The following is an 18962-nucleotide window of genomic DNA, read 5'->3' as shown; positions in this document are numbered from 1 at the left end:
GGTGATTTCTCGCTTTCTATCTCTCTGTCTCTGTCTGTCTGGCGAATGCACACGCCCTATAGCAAAAAAAACCTCTCCAAAAAAAAAAAAAAGACGAGAATTAAAACTCACAGCACAATCATTTCTGTGATTTCCAAAGGTGTGGAAGCATGTGCACAGTCAGTTCCGCAGCGAACACCAGCTGGCCACCCTCTAATCCAATCAAATTCTGACCCTACCTACCTGGAGATAGTATCAGATCCCGGAAGTGAAGGGCTAGGTCCAGAAAGACTGCTCCCACTTCAGATACCAGTCACAGACTGAGCCTCCAGAATGTCTTACAAGCTGAGACTCCCACATCCTCTCCTTTCCTTGGGCTTGATTAATTTGTTAGAGTGGCTCACAGAACTCAAAGAAAGGCTTACTTATGATCACCAGTTTATTATAAAGGATATTTTAAGGGATAAAAATAAATGGCGAGATGAAGAGATAAATAGGGCAAGGTGTGGCTTGGTCCCATGAGGTTGGGGTGGGGCATCCTCCCGGCATATGAATGAGTTCTTGCTCACTTTCCTGCAGGTGTTGACGTGTTCAGCCATCTCTTGTAGGAGCTGCCTGAAGTCTGTGCTCTTGGATAGTTTGGTTTTTGTTTTGGTTTTTTGGTTTTTTTGAATAGAGCACAGGCATGAGAAGCAAGGGCAGAAACAGACATGTGGCTGGACAGAAGGGTATGAGCTGATGCTCACTGGCTGACGGGGTGCCCAGCAAGGCCTGTCTGATGAGAGTTTTCCTGACCTCCTTGCGCAGAATTCCTCCTGAAATGGTGGTCCCCTGACTTACTACCAGAAACACAGGGGAAGATTAGAGGGTCCTATGGCTCTTGTCGGGGCTAGTGCAAAGGCCTTCCTCAGGGAGAAATGGGGCAGGTGAAAGGAGAACAGGACGCCAGGCTGCCTCCATCTTTATCTCTCAAAAGTTGCTTCAGGAACCCAGGACCAAAGGCTACATATATATATATATATATTTTTGAGAGGTTTTTGCTATAGGGCGCATGGGCTCACCAGACAGAGAGAGACAGAGAGACAGGAAGCGAGAAATCACCCCCTAGGGGGCATGGCCACGCCGCAATCCCTTCTCCTCCATTCTCCTCTCAGGATCTTGGGCATGGACACCCACGTGTCTGGCATGAGTTTAAACCACCGAGTCTGGGACTCGAACCACGGTCAACTACGTGGGAGTCCAGCGACCTAGCCATTACGCTAATTGCTGGTCCCCAAAGGCTACATATTGACGAGCCAGGAACTGTGGATGAAAACCAAAACATGCATATATCATAGTAATGCAGAAAGCATTAAAAAATAGTTTCAAAACTACTATAGCAAACCAATCTACTCTTACTTGATATGAATACATTTCTTTGGGTCAGCATGCTGAATTTTTCTGTTTTGTATTCCTCCTCTTTTCTTTTAGTAAATACCCATGCAAGGATGTTATTAAGTAGTCTCTATGTCAGGGAGAAAGAAAATGTTCCATTCTGTGATCTTTAGTCATGACTTTAAGTCGATTTTTAAAAATTATTTTATTTTCAAGAGATTTAGAGAACACTGGATTTTATTCATGAAAATTTGTTGGCACTCAGCCCTAAAATTGAGGCAGTGACATTAGCATTTATGATCTTTTCTTTTACTGTTAATCATTCACATCCCACTTGCAAACTTCAGGTCTCCTGACCACAGCTACCCATGCGCACGTAACTGACTCTTCATTCGGCTGTGGTTATGGGAGCGCTCCATGGGGTGAGAAAGAGACCAAAGAACGCCTTGGTGGTGACACTTGTGTTAGCTTCCTATTTTTGCTACAATTAAATACCAATTTCAGAGCTTAAAACAAAAAGGCATGATTGTGCACTGCAAGACTTCAGGATCCTAAAATCGAGGTTTCTTAGGGCAGTTTGGAGGCTGTAGGGAGGACTCTTGTTTGACTTTTGCCAGCTTCTGGACACCTGCCCAAGGACGTTGGCTGCTGGTTTCCCCGCACCTCCAGGCCAGTAGTGGCAGGCTGAGCCCTGATGCTGCATCACTCTGCCTTTCTCTTTTGCCTCTCACTTTCATTTTTATGGACCCTTGTCATTGCACTGGGCCTACCTGGCTAATCCAGGATAATCTCCCTATTTTAAGGGCAGCTGATTAGCCAAATTAATTCCATCTGCAACTTTAACTCCTCTACCATGTAACGTAATGTATCCTTAAGTTCTGGGATCAGACTGTGGTCTTTGAGTGCATTACTCTGGCTGCCACACGTGGTTACCTTATATACGACCGTTTTGCGGTTCTCCCATGGTTTACTGCAGTATACCACCACATACCACGAAGGTCTTCTACTGGCCAACTCCCCCACCATCCACCCAAAGTCCTCAGCCCTCTTCAGAGTGCTGCTGGAATCTTCTCAGGGAAAACTCGTGGAGCCTCAGCCCTATCATCAGTCACACTGGGATTTGAGGGACTGCACTCATCTATCTTAATTAAATATTGAGTTTATTTTCTGCTCTTGACCTGATAAGATTGTGAAGAAACAGTATTCAAAGTATTCAAAGATGGATGAAATGAAATGTCAATGACCAGACTTTACAGTGAGACTTTAGAAAGACACAGTTCCCCACCCGTAGTAAACAGGGAATTACTAGGGCTGCTCATTGAGATTTCCAAGCTCCTCTGCCTGGGTACACCTCTCAGCTCTGTGAAGCCAGGCCTGGTAGTGCGATGAGGTCTGTCCCCAATGGCTGGTGTGTGGTTTCTTTGCCATGTTTTCTTCCCTGTTGTGGGCACTGGATGGAGCCTTCCCTGCATGAGAATGATAGAAGAGCCCTTGACTTAAAGACATAGAGTACAAGTGAGAATTAAACCTCTGTTGTTTTAGACATTGAAAAATAGCTTAATGTATGATTATGAAACATTTTCAAATATGCACAAAATATGTGCATAAGTAAAGAAAATAGTGTAGTGAACTCCACGTGTACCCTATGGTCAATACCTGGCCATTTATTGATATCCCTCCTTCCCCTGCTGTGGGTTATCATTTCCTTTTTTTTCTTAAGAATTATTTTTTTATTTAGTTAACTTTATTTATTATTTTTAATTTGACTAGAGAGGGACAAAGAGAGAGAGAGAGAGAGAGAAAGTGAGAAAGACAGCTGCTAGGTCTGGGACTTGAACTGTGGTCAGCCATGTGGGAATCCAGCACCCGTAACCACCATGCCACCTGCCGGCCCTTATTATTTCTTATTAAAGAAATTACTAAAGGCTTTATTTGTAGGCAACATGGTATACATAGGGAAAATAATAAGTAATCTACAACAGAATCTATAACCAATAAATGTGTTACCAAGCTCACAGGCTGTGGATCATTTTAAAGCAAATCAATGATTATATCTTGTCAACCATAAACACTTGAACCATTGAGAGGTTGAGGGTTGTGCTGCAGATTGATAAACTTGCTCTTTCTATGTGCAAAGAGGCTTAGCTATAAGCTCTGTGTAATAGGATACAGTATCTCTGTTTTCAATGAGATATTATTTGTCTCTGAGATTGAGATAATATCAGAATAATCATAGTTTCCATTGATGGTAATGATGGGCATAAACAGGCTCTAACAAATACTATTATTAGAATATAAACAAGTAATTGTTTTTATTTCCAGAAAGCAATTTAGCAGCACCTATCAAAGTGTTAAATGCATTTGGGTGGGCTGGCAAGTGGCATGATAGTTAAGGTGCTGGACTCCCACATGGCCAACCATGGTTCACAACCCAGACCTGGCTGCTTCCTTTCTCACTTTCCTCTCTGTCTCTCTCTGGTCAAATTAAAAAATAATAATAAGTGAAATGAAATAATTCTTTTTAAAAATGTGTTTGGGCTTTGGCCCATCAGTTATAGGAATTTAACCTAAATGAATAACCACAAAGCTCTCTATATTATATACAAGGATACTCAGCACAGCATTGCTGGAATAATGAAATACTGCATTTAACAGAGAAAAAAGCTTGAAGATACAAAAATGCCTATCATTAGGGGACTGTTGAAATAGATTATGGTGGAGCCTGGCGCCGCCGCCCCGGAGTGCTCTTCTAGAATTGTGTGAGCAGCCTCACCACGCGTTCCAGCACGCCTCCGCCTTTCCTTACATGGCAAACGCGAGGAGTAGGGGCGGCTGACCTTTTCTTCTTTTTATTAAAATTACTTTTCCTGGGCCAGGAGGTAGCATGGTGGTTAAGGACGCTGGACTCCCACATGGCTGACTGCGGTTTGAGTCCTGGACTGGCAGCTTGCTTTCTCTCTCTCTCTCTCACTCACTCTGTCTCTCCCCAGTCAAATTAAAATAAATAAAGTTAAATAAAATAATTCTTTAAAAAAAATTTTTTTTTCTGCCTGTTTTGTTAGATTTTTTGTTTTTAAATTTGTCTTACAATTTTTGTTTGACTGATGTTGAAGACATTTGCGTGACTTGCAGGACAGGGGAGTGGAGCTCTCCGAGGCAGCCACCAGGCCTGGTGTACCACCAAGGAAAGACAAAAGGAGTCCAGCATTCTTCTGTACCCAATTCCTGCCAGTGCTCGACATGGGAAGGTTCAGTATTTACCCACGTGGGGACAGCAGCAGCTATAGTTCCAACAGCAACTTAACTACTGGCCCACCAAGCAGGCTGCTCTGAAAAGAGGATATAGATCCTGAAAACCAGAACTTTTTACAAATCGAGTTCGCGGAAGTATGAGACAGACTTTATTCAGGTTCTACTTCCGTTGGGCTGTCAGTATTTAATCTAAGCAAGGCGATTGTGGGCAGTGGGATCCTTGGGCTTTCTTATGCCATGGCTATAATGGAATTCCTCTTTTTACAATTCTCTTGTCATTTGTGTTAATATTTTCCCTGTATTCTTTTCATCTCTGTTTGAGGACTGTCAATGAAGGATGGTCTTTATTATATTTATTACTTTTTACTTGAATGTGCCTAATGGAACCATTTGATGCGAGAAACAATTCTTAATTTGCAGCAGAGTATTGAAATAACCATTGAGGAAAAAAAAAACCACTATTATTTTTTGTACCAAAAATACTTAAAAACCTCAGAAGCACTATTTTCCTTTTAAGAAATTGCTGTTTTTGAACTTTATCCAGAAACGGTTGTCAATAAATACCGTAAAATAATTGGGACATAAGGCATTTGGGCTGGTCGGAAAGCTTGCAGCCTCTGGATCGATTATGAAGTAGAATGTTGGAGCTATGTCAGGCTCCCTCTTCACAGTGAAATAGGAGTTACCTTTGGTGATCCAGGCTTTAGTGAACATTGAAGATACAACTGGATTGTGGTATCTGGATGGTCACTGTGCGGTTCTGCTGGTGTCACAGATGCCCAGAAATTTAGTATAATTGGGATATACCGGTGGCCTTTCGTTAGTGTGTATGATGTTCTTTCTGACTGCACTAATTTGCAAGAAATTTCAGATTCCTTGTCCTCTGGAAGTTGCTTTGACGATCAATGAAACAATGAATGGCACTTTAACACGGCCAGCACCGTCTGCATCTGGTCTGTCTTTTAACATGACTGTTGATGATTCTTGCAAACCGTGCTATTTTATCTTCAACTCCCAGAACGTCTATGCTGTACTGATCCTGACCTTTTCCTTTGTCTGTCATTCGGCTACTATTCCCATCTATGAAGAGCTGAAAGGCTGCAGCTGTAGAAGAATGATGAATGTGTCCAAGATGTCATGTTTTTGCTGTTTCTCATGCATCTGCTTGCCGTCTTCTTTGGATACTTAACATTTTCCAAACACGTTGAGTCAGAATTGCTTCATACTTGCTCTACTGTCCTGGGAGCCGATGTTCTTCTCATCGTCCGTTTGGCTATGTTAGTGGCCGTCATCCAGATAGTACCAGTTGCTATTTTCCCCAACCAGCGTTCCATAACTCATTTGTCTGTTCATTAAAAGATTTCAGTTGGTGGCATCATAGTCTCATTACGGTATCTATCTTGGCATTTACCGATTTGCTTGTCATCTTCATTCCAACTATTGGGGAGATCTTTGGCTTCGTTGGTGCATCTGCTGCTGCTATGTTGATTTTTATTCTTCCATCTGCCTTCTCTGTCAAGTTAGTGAAGAAAGAAACTATGTAATCTATACAAAAGATCGGGGCAACGTTCTTCCTGTTAGGAGGCATAGTGGTGGTGACGAGAAGCATGGCTTTGATTGTTTGGATTGGGTACACAATGCTCCTGGAGGTGGTCATTGTTCCATCTGATGCCAGTGTTGTGTCAACGCTCAGCCACGATGAAATTTCACCTAATATTTTCAGTTTCATTTCCTTTTGAAATGCAGGTTCCTCGCTGGTTTTTCTGAGTGCTGAATAAGTAAACTTTTCAAAAAAAATTTTTTAAGTTTTCTTTTCTAAAGAAACATGTCTGTATCTTAGAAATGGATGTTAACAACAAAACCACAAGTTTCAGGTTAAGAGAAGTGACAACTTCATTCCATTCCAGAGAATGGACCAACTCTTAACTTTTATCAAGCCACATGTTTGACTTGTATTATTGTTCAACATGGATATTTTATGATTTTACTTGAATGTGCCTAATGGAACCATTCAATGTGAGAAACAATTCTTAATTTACAGTAGAGTGTTGAAATAACCACTGAGAAAAAAAAAAAAACACACTATTTTTTGGGTATCCAAAATACTTGAAGACCTCAGAAGCACTATTTTACTTTAAGGAAGTTGCTTTTTTTGAACTTTATCCAGAAAGGGTTGTCAATAAATACTGCAAAATAATTTATAAAAAGAAAGAAGTTAAGGTAAATCAACACAGGGAGATATGAGCTATGAAAAAGAGACTAATAGTCAATACTCTATCCCAACAAGAGATATAAACACAGTAGATTATTTCATGAAAAAGCAAATTGCGGGACCAGCAGTTTGTGTAATGGCTATGTCTCTGGACTCCCAAGTAGTCGACTGTGGTTCGAGTCCTGGACTCAGTGACTTAAACTCATGCCAGGCACGTGCGTGTGCGTGCGTGCTCAAGATCCCGAGAGAATAGAGGAGAAGGGATTGGGGCATGGCCATCTGCCTGGGGATGATTTCTCACTTTCTTTCTCTCTGTCTCTCTCTCTGACTTTCTGGTGAGCACGCACGCCCTATAGCAAAAACCTCTCAAAAAAGTAAATAAAAACAAAGCAAATTGCATAATAAAAGGTAGAATATAATCTCAATTTTCATTAAAAATGAATATGGATATAAATATAAAAATATGAAAGAATATATACTAAACAGAATAGACTAATGATAAAGTAGTGCAGATTATAGGACATTATCCGTTTTACTTTATTAATGATTCTTTTTATAATAAATAGGAGAGGGAACCAGCAGTTAGCATCATGGCTATGTCGCTGGACTCCCACGTAGTCGACCACGGTTCGCGTCCCGGACCCGGTGACTTAAAACTCACACCGGGTGCGTGTGCGTGCGTGCCCAAGATCCCGAGAGGAGAATGGAGGAGAAGGGATTGTGGCGTGACCATTCCCTCTGGGGGGTGATTTTTCGCTTTCTGTCTCTATGTCTCTCTCTGTCTGGTGCGCACGCGCCCTATAGCGAAAACCTCTCCAAAGGAAAAAAAAAAAAAAGGAGAAATAAACTTTAAAATTTGTTCAATAATAATAGTAAAACATATTTCAATTTTGTGGATTTTTTTCTCTGATTACAAAAAGTAATATATATTCCTAATATAAATCTCACAATTTGCAAGGGGATTTCAGAAAGTTTATGGGAAAAATGGAATTAAAATATAAGTTTACTTTAGTACAAAAATTTTTGAAATCTCAGTACAATTTTTCTATAACATTGTATTTCCCATAAACTTTTTGAAGACCCCCGCCATGTAAGTAAGCAAAAAGAATAAAAGTTGTTGCAATTTTTTTCTCTGTATATGCATTACATATACTTTTTTTTTTTTTGAGAGGTTTTCGCTATAGGGCGCGTGCACTCGCCAGACAGACAGAGAGAGACAGAGAGACAGAAAGCGAGAAATCACCCCCCAGAGGGGATGGTCATGCCACAATCCCTTCTCCTCCATTCTCCTCTCGGGATCTTGGGTACACACGCACATGCGCCCGGCGTGAGTTTTAAGCCACTGGGTCTGGGACGCGAACCGCGGTCGACTACGTGGGAGTCCAGTGACATAGCCATTACGCTAACTGCTGGTTCCCATACATATACATTTTCTAAAAATAAAATTACACATTGCTATTGGGTCATCGGGAAAGTCATGATGCACTTTTGCATAGAAAAACATGTCATAGCTTTTCTAACAACCTAATAGATCTATGTAGTTGCTTTTTACACTTAATAATACATCGTGAATGTTTTTCATCTCATAATTGTTGAATAGGTAAGTTTTCATATTCCCAGTATTACAAAAAGTATCCAAATAGTTTTTATAGTTAGTTTAAAATATATCTATGATATTTCCTTAGGAGGAAAAACCCCTTGGGATGCAACGGCTGCATCAAATGGTGTGTAACCTTTTAATACCTTGATATGTATGATATGTGTGGCATAGCAAATTCAAAGTACACATCGAAGCACGTGTCCTCCAGAAATAGTGCTTCAATTTATACTCCAACAGGAGTGATCACAAACATTTATAGAGCCAGGAGCAGTTGAAAGCATTTTACATGTGTTATTTAATCTTCAAGGACAACCCTATGACACAGGTCTTAGAGATGAGGAAACTGAGACCAATGCAGGTGGTGACATGCCCAAAGTCACACGGCAAGTGATGATGGAAGCTGAGACCTGGACAGGCTGCCCTTGACTACTCTGCTCTGCTCACTGGCAGTGCCTGCTTCTTGTCCTGCTAGTCTGTTCTGACCGCTATAACAAAATACCAACAACTAGATGGGTTATAAACAACAAAATAACCCTTCTATACCGATCTTACTGAGAGTCTTAATCATGAAAGGATGTTGTATTTTATCATGTTTTCTCTGCAGCAATTGAAATAAGCATATGGTTTTAATCTTTCTGTTAATATTGTGTATTATATTTATAGTTTTGCATATATTGAACCACCATTGCATCCCTGGGAAAAAGCCTACCTGGTAGTGATGAATAATCTTTGTTATATGTTGTTGGATACAATTTGCAAGTATCTTGTTGAGAATTTTTGCATCTACATTCATTGGAAATATTGGTTTGTAACTTTCCTTTTTTGTCATGTCCTTATCTGTTTTGGGAGTGAGGATAATGGAGGCTTCATAAAATGAACTTGGAAGGTTTCCTTTCTTTTAGATCTTTAAAAATAATTTGAGTAGGATAGGGATTGACTTTTACAATTTTTGGAGAATTCAGAAATGAAGCCATCCAGAGCTGGGCTTTTCTTTGTTGGAAGGTTATTTATTACTGATTCAATCTCATGACATGTTATGGGTCTATTCAGGTTTTCTGTGTCTTCCTGATTGAATCTTGGTAGGTTACATGCATCCAGGACCTGTCCATCTCCTCCATGTTCTCATGTTTGTTGGCATATAGTCACTTACAGTGATGTTTTGTATTTCTATTGTATCTGTTGTAATGGTGCCTGTTTCATCATATATTTGATTTATCTGATTTCTTTCTTTCTTCTTTATCAGTCTAGCTAATGGTGTGTTGATCTTATTAATCTTTTTAAAGAACTAGCTTTTGCTTTCATTTATTTTCTGTATAGTTTGTCTATTTTCTATTTCATTTATTTCTGCTTCTTATTAGCTAAATGAACTTGAACGTAGATGAATCTTCCTGAGGCTCAATTTCCTCTTCTATAAAGTGAGAATATTCACTCTTTCAGTCACTACATTAAAGCACGTGCCTCCACACTTACTGTGAGCCTCACATTCCAGGCAGGGCTCTGGGTACTATAAACACAGTAACAATAGCAACCAAAAAGCCCTGTCATTTCCTTGTTTAAAGGTAGATGGTATATGTGTGTGAGAGGAAGAAAGAAAGCACCTCCCAGTGAGGCCTGGTCTCATCGAAGCTATCCTTTTCCCTCTAATTTCCTTCCCATCAGAATCTTAGGCAAATATGCATGCCTATTGTGTTTTTCAAACCACTGGAACTGAGACTTGAACCCTGGTTGGCCTCGTAAAATCCAGCTTTCTCTGCACAGTGCTTAGCTGCTGTGCTATGGGGAATCCCTGAAAGCCCTGTCTTAAGGACTGTATATCCCAGTATGGTAAGAGAGAGACACCAAACCAACGAGTACATGAGATTATAGAATGCCAGCTAGTGACGAATGCTGTATTTGTTTTCCTGGGAGGCCATAACAAGGTACACAAACCAGATGGCTTACAACAATGGAAATTTATCCTCTTAAGGTTCTGGAGGTGAGAAGTCCAAAATTATTGTGAGCTGTGCTTGTTCTTGAAGGCTCCAGGGAAGAACCGCTCCCTTCTTTCCTAGCTTCTGGTGATTGCGTGCAATCCTTGGCTTACAGGTGCATTGCCCCACCTTCTACTTCTGTAGTCACAGGTCTTCCTGTGTGTATATTCTTGTGTGTGTTCTCCTTGTAAGGCCACCAATCATATTGGATGTAGGGCCCACTTTAATCACTTATAACCTCATTCTAACTAAATACATCTGTGAAAATTCTATTTCCAAAGAGGGTTATGCTCTCGAGCACTGGGTAGACATGAACTTTGGGTAGATACTGTTCAACCCAGTACAAACACTTTGAAGGAAAACAAAGCCGCTTGAGGGGATAAAGCAGGGAGAGGCATTATAGCACAGGGAGTGTTATTTGCCAGGAGGCCTGCATGAAGCAGGGAGGGAGCTTGTTCCAATCCAGAGGAAGAATAACCAGGCCAGGAGAGCACAGCAGTGTAGGAGACCAGAGGTGGGACCTGCATGCTGGCTTAAAGGACACTCAAGAGAGCGATGGGAGGAGAGGGTGCAGGCAGAAAGATAGCTCAGGTGAGTGATCTCCTGTAGACCTAAGGGGCACTTTGGAGTCAGGCTACCTCCCAGGAAGACCTTGAGGAGGAAGTGAGGTACGGTTTCTTAAGCACTTGAAAGCACCAGGAAGGCTAAGTATGGTGGCATGTGTCTGTAATCCCAGATACTCAGGAGGCTAGGGCAGGAGGATTGCCAGCTCAAGGCCAGACTAAGCAATTTAACAAGAACCTGTGTTAAAAACAAAACGACAACAACAAAAACCCGGAATCAGCAAATGGCATAGTGGTTACCTCGCTGGCCTCCCAGATAGTTGACTGTGGTTCGAGTTCTGGACCTGGTGGCTTAAACCTCATGCCAGGTGTATGTGTGTGAGTGCCCAAGATCCCGAAAGGAAAAAGGAGGAGAAGGGATTGTGGTGTGGCTCTCCCTCCAGGGGGTGATTTCTTGCTTTCTGTCTCTGTCTCTCCCGTGGGTCCACATGCCCTATAACAAGAATCTCTCAAAAATAATAATAATAATAATATGGGACCAGCAGTTGGCATAATGGCTATGTTGCTGGACTCCCATGTAGTTGACCGTGGTTTGTGTCCCAGACCCGGTGGCTTAAAACTCACGTCGGGCGCATTTGCGTGCGTGCCTAAGATCCCAAGAGGAGAATGGAGAAGAAGGGATTGTGGTGTGGCCATCCCCCCTGGGGGATGATTTCTCGTTTTCTGTCTCTCTGTCTCTCTCTCTCTGTTTGGCGAGCGCGTGCGCGCACCCTATAGCAAAAACCTCTACAAAACAAACAAACAAAAACCAAAAAAGAACCAGGGTCAGCAAGTGATATGGTGGTTACAGAGTTGAACTCTCACACAGCCGACTGCTGGTCTAGTCCTGGATTCAGTATCTTGAAAATAATGCCAGGCCTGTGTGTGTACTTGCCCAAAAGCCCAAGGGGAGAATGGAAGAGAAGGAACTGTGGCATGGCCATGGCCACCTGGGGTGTGATTTCTCACTCTCCCTCTCTGTTTCTGTTCTCTCGCAGGTGAGTGCACATGCTCTACGGCAAAAACCTAAAAAAAAAAAAAAAGAAAGAAAGAAAGAAAAGAAAAGAAAGAACCCAGCTAAAAAGTACCCAGCTAAAAAGTACCCAGCTAAAAAGTACCCAGCTAAAAAGTACCCAGCTAAAAAGTACCCGGCTAAGAAGTACCCGGCTAAGAAGTACCCGGCTAAGAAGTAGACATGTGCAAGATGTTAGTTCTCTTCCTCCTTGGTCATCATTATCCTAGTATTACAACACCGCATTAAGAATTTTCTTAGGCCAGCAGGTGGTGTGATAGTTAACTGTTGTCCCACGTGGCCAACAACAGTTTGAGTCCTAGACCTGGCGGCTTGCTTTCTCCCTTTCTCTCTCTCCCTCACTCTGTCCCTCTCGGGTCAAATTAAAAATAAATAAATAAATAAAGTTAAATTAAGTAATTCTTAAAGAAAAGAAATTTCTCTCTCTTCCTGTGTGTGTGTGAGTTCTTGTGTGTGATCTCCTTGTAAATTGGACGTAGGGCCCACTTTAATCACGTATAACCTCATTCTACCTAAGTACATCTGTGAAGAGCCTATTTGCAAAGCAGGTTGCGTTCTCAGGCTCCGGATGGACATGCACTTTGGGTAGGTACTGTTCAACCCAGTACAGATGCTATGAAGGGAAACAAAGCAGCTTGAGAGGATGAGGCAGGGAGAGGCATTACGGCACAGGGAGCGTCATTTGCCAGGAGGCCTGCATGATTTGGTCTGACTGACTTCTCCAACTGTTCTTTTTATTTTTTAATTGCCAGTGGGTGTGCACGCCTGCCAGAGAGAAAAAACATCCCCAATGAGGCACAGTCATCCTGCAAATCTTTCTCGTCCATTTTTCTTTCCTGTTAGGATTCTGGGCATGGGTACATGTGCTCAGCACATTTTTCAGGTTGCCAGGTCTGGGATTCAAACTGTGGTCGGTCATGTGGGATCCACCCCCCTTAACCATTATACCACAGGCCAGCCTGTGTTCTTTTTCCTTTAACTGATTACCTGATAAGGGATCTGACATTTTCCATTGCTTAAGAGAATGCATTTTGGAGGGACCAGCAGTTAGCGTAATGGCTATGTCTCTGGACTCCCATGTAGTTGACCACGGTTTGTGTCCTGGACCCAGTGGCTTAAAACATGCCAGGCGCGTGAGCATGCGTGCCCAAGATCCCAAGAGGAGAATGGAGGAGAAGGGATTGCAGTGTGGCCATCCCCCCCGGGGGGTGATTTTTCACTTTCTGTATCTCTGTCTCTGTTTGTCTGGTGAACGCACATGCCCTATAGCAAAAACCTCTCCAAAAAAAGAGACTGCATTTTGGGACCAGCAGGTGGCATGGTGGTTAAGGTGCTGGACACTCCCATATGGCTGACCACAGTTCAAGCCTTGGGCCTGTAGGCTTTCTCTCTCTCTCTCTCTCTGTGTATATGTGTGATCAAATTAAAATAAATGAATAAATAATTAATATAATTATTTAAAAAAAAGAGACTGCATTTTAGAGCTTGTATCAGATAAATTACAAGGGACATATATATATATACACACACACACACACACATATACAATACATATATATATATACACATACATACACACATGTAAAGGGATATATGTGTGTGCATATAGATATGTATATTTATATTTATATATATTTTCCAACTTGCTAGAGGGTGTGTACAAGTACTTGCTGGAGAGAGAGGGGTGGAAAGTGAGAAGGTGTCCTCCGGAGGGCTTGGCCACTGCAATCCCCTCTCCTCTGTCTCCTTTCGGGATCTTGGATGCCCATGCTCACAAGCCACTGGGTCTGGACTCAAACCATGCAGCCAGCAATGTGCCATCCAGCTGCCTTCACCATACCACTGTGGCCTGCAAGTGACTTTAAATAGGAGCACCTGCTAAACCACTGCAGAGCAAGGGTAGCTACCTGGGTTAGAGGTAAAACCACTTCTGCCCTTGGCCCTAGTCCACTCTGAAGGTCCCCCAAGGATGCTGGAGAGGAACACTGACTAGACTCTAGGTAATTCTTGTTTGTCTTCTATTTCCAAGGTGACCCTATTATTAACAAAAGTCAATGGACTTCCAATGTTTATGTATCATTTAAAATCGATTTATTACACTTTTTGTTTGAAACGCGTTCTAATGAGTGAAACGAGCAGAAGATTGTTATGTATGAATACATCCTCATAGAGGAGTCCTCATTCTAGCCCTAGGACCGTTATATCTTGTTTCATGCCAGAAGGCATGCCCACAGGGCTGGGGGCAGGGAAAGAAGGAGAGAAAGCTCCTCCTAGCAGGACCTGCATCTATTGCCCCAACCCTCTTCCCCCCTAATTCTCCATCCTATTAGGATCTTGAGTTCACATGCCTGGCATGTTTTCCAAGCCACTGGGTCCAAGACTTGAATCCTGGTCAGTCATGTAAGATCTAGCTTCCTCTGTGCGGGGTTAACCCTTGTGCTATGGGGTCAAACCCCTAGGGTTGTTTTCAAGCATCATACATATTTACAAATATTGAATTAATCTGTGTTAATTTTATTACCCCCTAATTTCTCTTCAAAATATGCATCGTGGGGTAACATTTCAGCCATTCACTGCTTCATCCAAGTTCCTGTAATTTGTTGAGAAAATTAGTAGGTAACAGCAGCGTGGTGGAGCCCTCTCGCTCTGTGTTTTTGTAACTCTGACTATGGGGGCTCAGCCTCCCAAAGGCTGTTTATTTGGTTGATACTTCAGATAGAGACTGGCACAAAGACTGTTCGCCCACCAGGCTCTTGGGGTGGTGTGAATGGACTTGTGTGAGCTTTTTGAATTCCACAGTAATACCATTTTGTAACCAGCGGTACTTCTGATACGTCTGAGATGAAATGTCTGGAAGGCAGCAATCGCTTACACAGGCAAATGGGAACTATGGGCAGGAAAATGTTACGGGGAGTTTTATTTATTTATTTAAAGAGAGATTTTTTGCAATAGGGTGTGTGTGTTCATCAGAGAGACAGACAGAGAGAGAGAGAGAGAGAGAGAGAGAGAGAAATCACCCTGCAAGGGGCATGGCCACACTGCAATCCGTTCTCCATTCTCCTCTCAGGATTTTGGGCACATATATACACGCACCCGGCGTGAGTTTTAAGCCGCTGGGTCCAGGACTCAAACTATGGTTGACTATGTGGAAGTCCAGGGACATAACTACTATGCCATCTGCTAGTTCCATGGTGGGCTTTTGAAAACCTCACACAAAACTAGGCTTTTCTGTTTGTCTTGCCCCTGTTTGGAGGGTGTGGAAGTATGTAGTGCCATCTATGCTAGAAAGAGAAAATAGTTTGTGGCGAGATTAAGGAACATGTGCGACCAATTATGCTTCTAGTCTGAAGCCAAGCCTTGAACTCAACTTAGCAAAATGAGTAACGAATCTTTCCCCGAGTTTGCTCTTTTCGTCTTCAGAAGAGATGGGTTATAACATTTGGTATTTTGAATGTAGCCTTTGACACGCCAGCAAGGAAAAGCAGCTTCTTTTTGTTTGTTTTCCTGTTCTCCTGTGTTGTTTGGGGTGTCAATAATTCCATGGCCCATGACAAGCAGCTGATTGCTGGAGAAATGAAGCCAAAGGAAGATCCCAGCCAAGCCATGAACTTCAGTTCAAATGCTCATCCCTGGCAGACAATGCTGGCCCTTGTGTGGCCAGAAAACAGGGACAGAGCTTTGTATGGGAACGGCAGTGACAATATGCCCTGAGATTCAATTTCGTATTAATGCAGGGTTTGTGCTACCGCACCATGAAAGACAACTGTGTATTTACTGAAAACAGGGTCATATTCATTGTGTGGTGTCCTGGAAAAACACAAGATCATTATAAACCCAAAACCTTTTATTTATTTATTTATTTTTAATGTGAGACTCATTAAGGGTGTGCACTTAATCTTTGGAATACCCCATTTAGAAATTTATTTTTATTCTTTATTCTAGTGATCCGGGTCTCCCTGACCTCCCACCCCACCCCATGCATCTGACCTTGCTCACACTCCCTACCCTCTTCTTGAAATATCTATTTTTGTTAGATTTTTTAACTCTTCTAATGAAGCCTCCTTCTTCTCTGACACTCTAAGCAGCATTTAAACAATGTTTGTCTTCAAGCCCTCTTAGTTTCCAACACTGCTTTTCTAACAGAGATAGTTCTCTTCCAACTTAAATGATTATAAAATCTTTATTCCAAACCTGTCTTACCTGCTGAGTTCTGACTTCCTATTTCAGAAACTTGATTTTAAACACAACTTGTTTCTCTCTTCCCTCCTTCCAGCAAAAATAAGGTCCTTCTAGGGAAGGTGGTGTGGTAGGGTATTGGACTCCAACATGGCTGACTATGGTTTGAGTCCCTGACCTGGAGGCTTGCTTTCTTTCTCTCTCTCTCTCTCTCTCTCTCTCTCTGGTGAGCACAAGTGCCCTATAGCAAGTTAAAATAATAATAATAATAAATAAAATGAAGTAAATAATTTTTAAAAATACAGTCCTATTTTTTAAATTTAAATTTAATTTTCTTTTTAAAATTTTGGTATAGTGTATGTGTGCTTACTGGAGAGAGGCAGAGAGAGGGAAAGTGAGAAATAACCCCCCAAGGGGGATGGCCATGCCACAATCCGTTCTCCTTTACTCTCCTCTTGAGATTTTGGGCACATACTTCCACACGCCCTGCATGTTTTTCCTCAAGCCACCGAAACTGGGATTTGAACCGCATTTGACCATATGGCATCTGGTTCCTTGTGCATGTATAATAGCCATTGTGCTACAGGGCCAGCTCAATTTTATTTTTAATTTTTATTGTTTTCAAGTCACATCTCTTTTTAAAATTTTTATTATTTGTAATGTTATTAATGTTTTTATTTTATTTTATTTTTTAATGTTGTTATTTTTTTAATAGGACACATGTGTCACCAGAGAGAAAAAGAGAAAATGAAAAAGCACCCTCAGGAGGCATGACCAGGCCGAAATCCCTTCTCCTCTTCTTGTGGGATTCTGGGCACGCACGCACATGCACCCGACGTGTTTTTCAAGCTGCCAAATCTGGGACTTGAGACACGTAGTTGGCCATGTGGGATCCAACTGCCTTAACCACTGTGCTACCTAGCTGGTTAAATTTTAACTTTTAAAATCAATGTTACACGTCCACATTATTTAATGAGTCCGATAATTTTGCTTCATAAATTGCCCATTTGCTGTGTTGCCCATTTCTTTCTTCCTCAAGGGAGAAGATTTTAACACCGCTAACTATTTCAGTGCTTCCTCCACCGCCCAGGATTAACCGTCCACGTGTTATCTTTTACGTTTCCTCCTGCTTCTTGGTATTTGAATGTTAACCCTTCTCTGATTCCCTTGTCTTTCTCTTTTTTTTATTGCTAGAGGGTGTGTGAACTCACCAGAGAAGAGGAGAGAGAGCGAGAGCGTGCGAGAGAGGAAGCACCCCCACACACACCCCGTGCGGCATGGTCATGCCACAATTCCTTTTTCCTCCGTTTCCTCATTTTGTTGGGATTCTGGGCATGTGGCACATGCTCTCAGCATATTTTTCAAGCCACTGGAACCAGAATTTAAACCACAGTAGACCATGTGGAACTGGCTCCCTATGCATTTAACCCTGTACTACAGGGCCAACCCCGCCCCCCCAATTTTATTTTTTTAAATTTTTGTTGTTGTTTTAAAGTCACATGTCTTAAATTTTTAAAAATTAATTATTTTTAAAATTTGCTATAGGGGGGAACCAGCAGTTAGCGTAATGGCTATGTTGCTGGATTCCCATGTAGTTGACCGCGGTTCGTGTCCCAGACCCGGTGGCTTAGAACTCATGCCGGGCGCGTGTGCGTGCGAGCCCAAGATCCCGAGAGGAGAATGGAGGAGAAGGGATTGCGGTGCGACCATCACCTCTGGGAGGTGATTTCTCGCTTTCTGTCTCTATGTCTCTCTCTGTCTGGTGAGCACACGTGCCCTATAGCAAAAACCTCTCAAAAAAAAAAATTTGCTATAGGGTACATGCACTTGCTAGAGTGAAACAGAGAGAAAGAAAGAGAGAGAGAAACCAGTTCACTCCGGAGCCCTGGGGAGGAAGCTTCTCTGTCAGATCCGGCTGCTCTGCAGGACTCTGAGAAGAACTCGCACCAGGTAGACACTGTCTGTCACCATGGGCAAAGGAGACCCCAAGAAGCCGAGGGGCAAAACGTCCTCGTATGCCTTCTTCGTGCAGACCTGCCGGGAGGAGCACAAGAAGAAAGACCCAAACTCTTCAGTCAATTTCACCGAATTCTTCAAGAAATGTTCGGAGAGATGGAAGACCATGTCTGCAAAGGAAAAGTCAAAGTTTGAAGGTATGGCAAAGAGTGGCAAAGCTCCTTATGACAGGGAGAAGAATAATTATGTTCCTCCCAAAGGTGATAAGAAGGGAAAGAAAAAGGATCCCAATGCTCTGAATAGGCCTCCATCTGACTTCCTGCTTTGCTCTGAACATCGCCCAAAGATCAAAAGTGATCACCCAGTCCTGTCCATTGGGGATATTGCAAAAAAATTGGGCGAAATGTGGTCTGAACAGTCAGCCAAAGATAAACAACCATATGAGCAGAAAGCAGCTAAACTAACGGAGGAATAGAAGGCTCTTGCTGCATACCGTGCCAAGGGCAAAAGTGACGCAGGAACGAAGGGCCCTGGCAGGCCAACAGGCTCAAAGAAGAAGAATGAACCAGAAGATGAGGAAGAGGAGGAGAAAGAAGAAGATGAGGAGGAAGAAGATAAAGAATAAATGGCCATCCTGGGACTAGCAGTTAGTGTAATGGCTATGTCGCTGGACTCCCATGTAGTCCACTGCGGTTTGAGTCCCGGACCCCATGGCTTAAACTCACGCCGGGCATGTGTGCGTGCATGCCCAAGATCCCGAGAGGAGAATGGAGGAGCAGGGATTGCGGCATGGCTATCCCCCAGGGGG

The 18962-nt window shown here is 42.4% G+C and overlaps 2 pseudogenes; both read left to right on the top strand.

The window, feature by feature from the left end:
• LOC102481746 (sodium-coupled neutral amino acid transporter 2 pseudogene) overlaps nt 1-6274 on the top strand; it is a 12079-nt pseudogene extending 5805 nt beyond the window's left edge.
• An 11893-nt stretch (nt 6275-18167) lies between these two features.
• On the top strand, nt 18168-18779 carry LOC102475296 (high mobility group protein B2 pseudogene; annotated as a pseudogene).
• The last annotated feature ends 183 nt before the right edge of the window (nt 18780-18962 follow it).

The sequence above is a fragment of the Tupaia chinensis genome, unplaced genomic scaffold (assembly GCF_000334495.1).
Source record: "Tupaia chinensis unplaced genomic scaffold, TupChi_1.0 Scaffold000065_1, whole genome shotgun sequence".
Classification (NCBI taxonomy): domain Eukaryota; kingdom Metazoa; phylum Chordata; class Mammalia; order Scandentia; family Tupaiidae; genus Tupaia; species Tupaia belangeri.
This window is presented reverse-complemented; position numbering and strand designations above follow the sequence as displayed.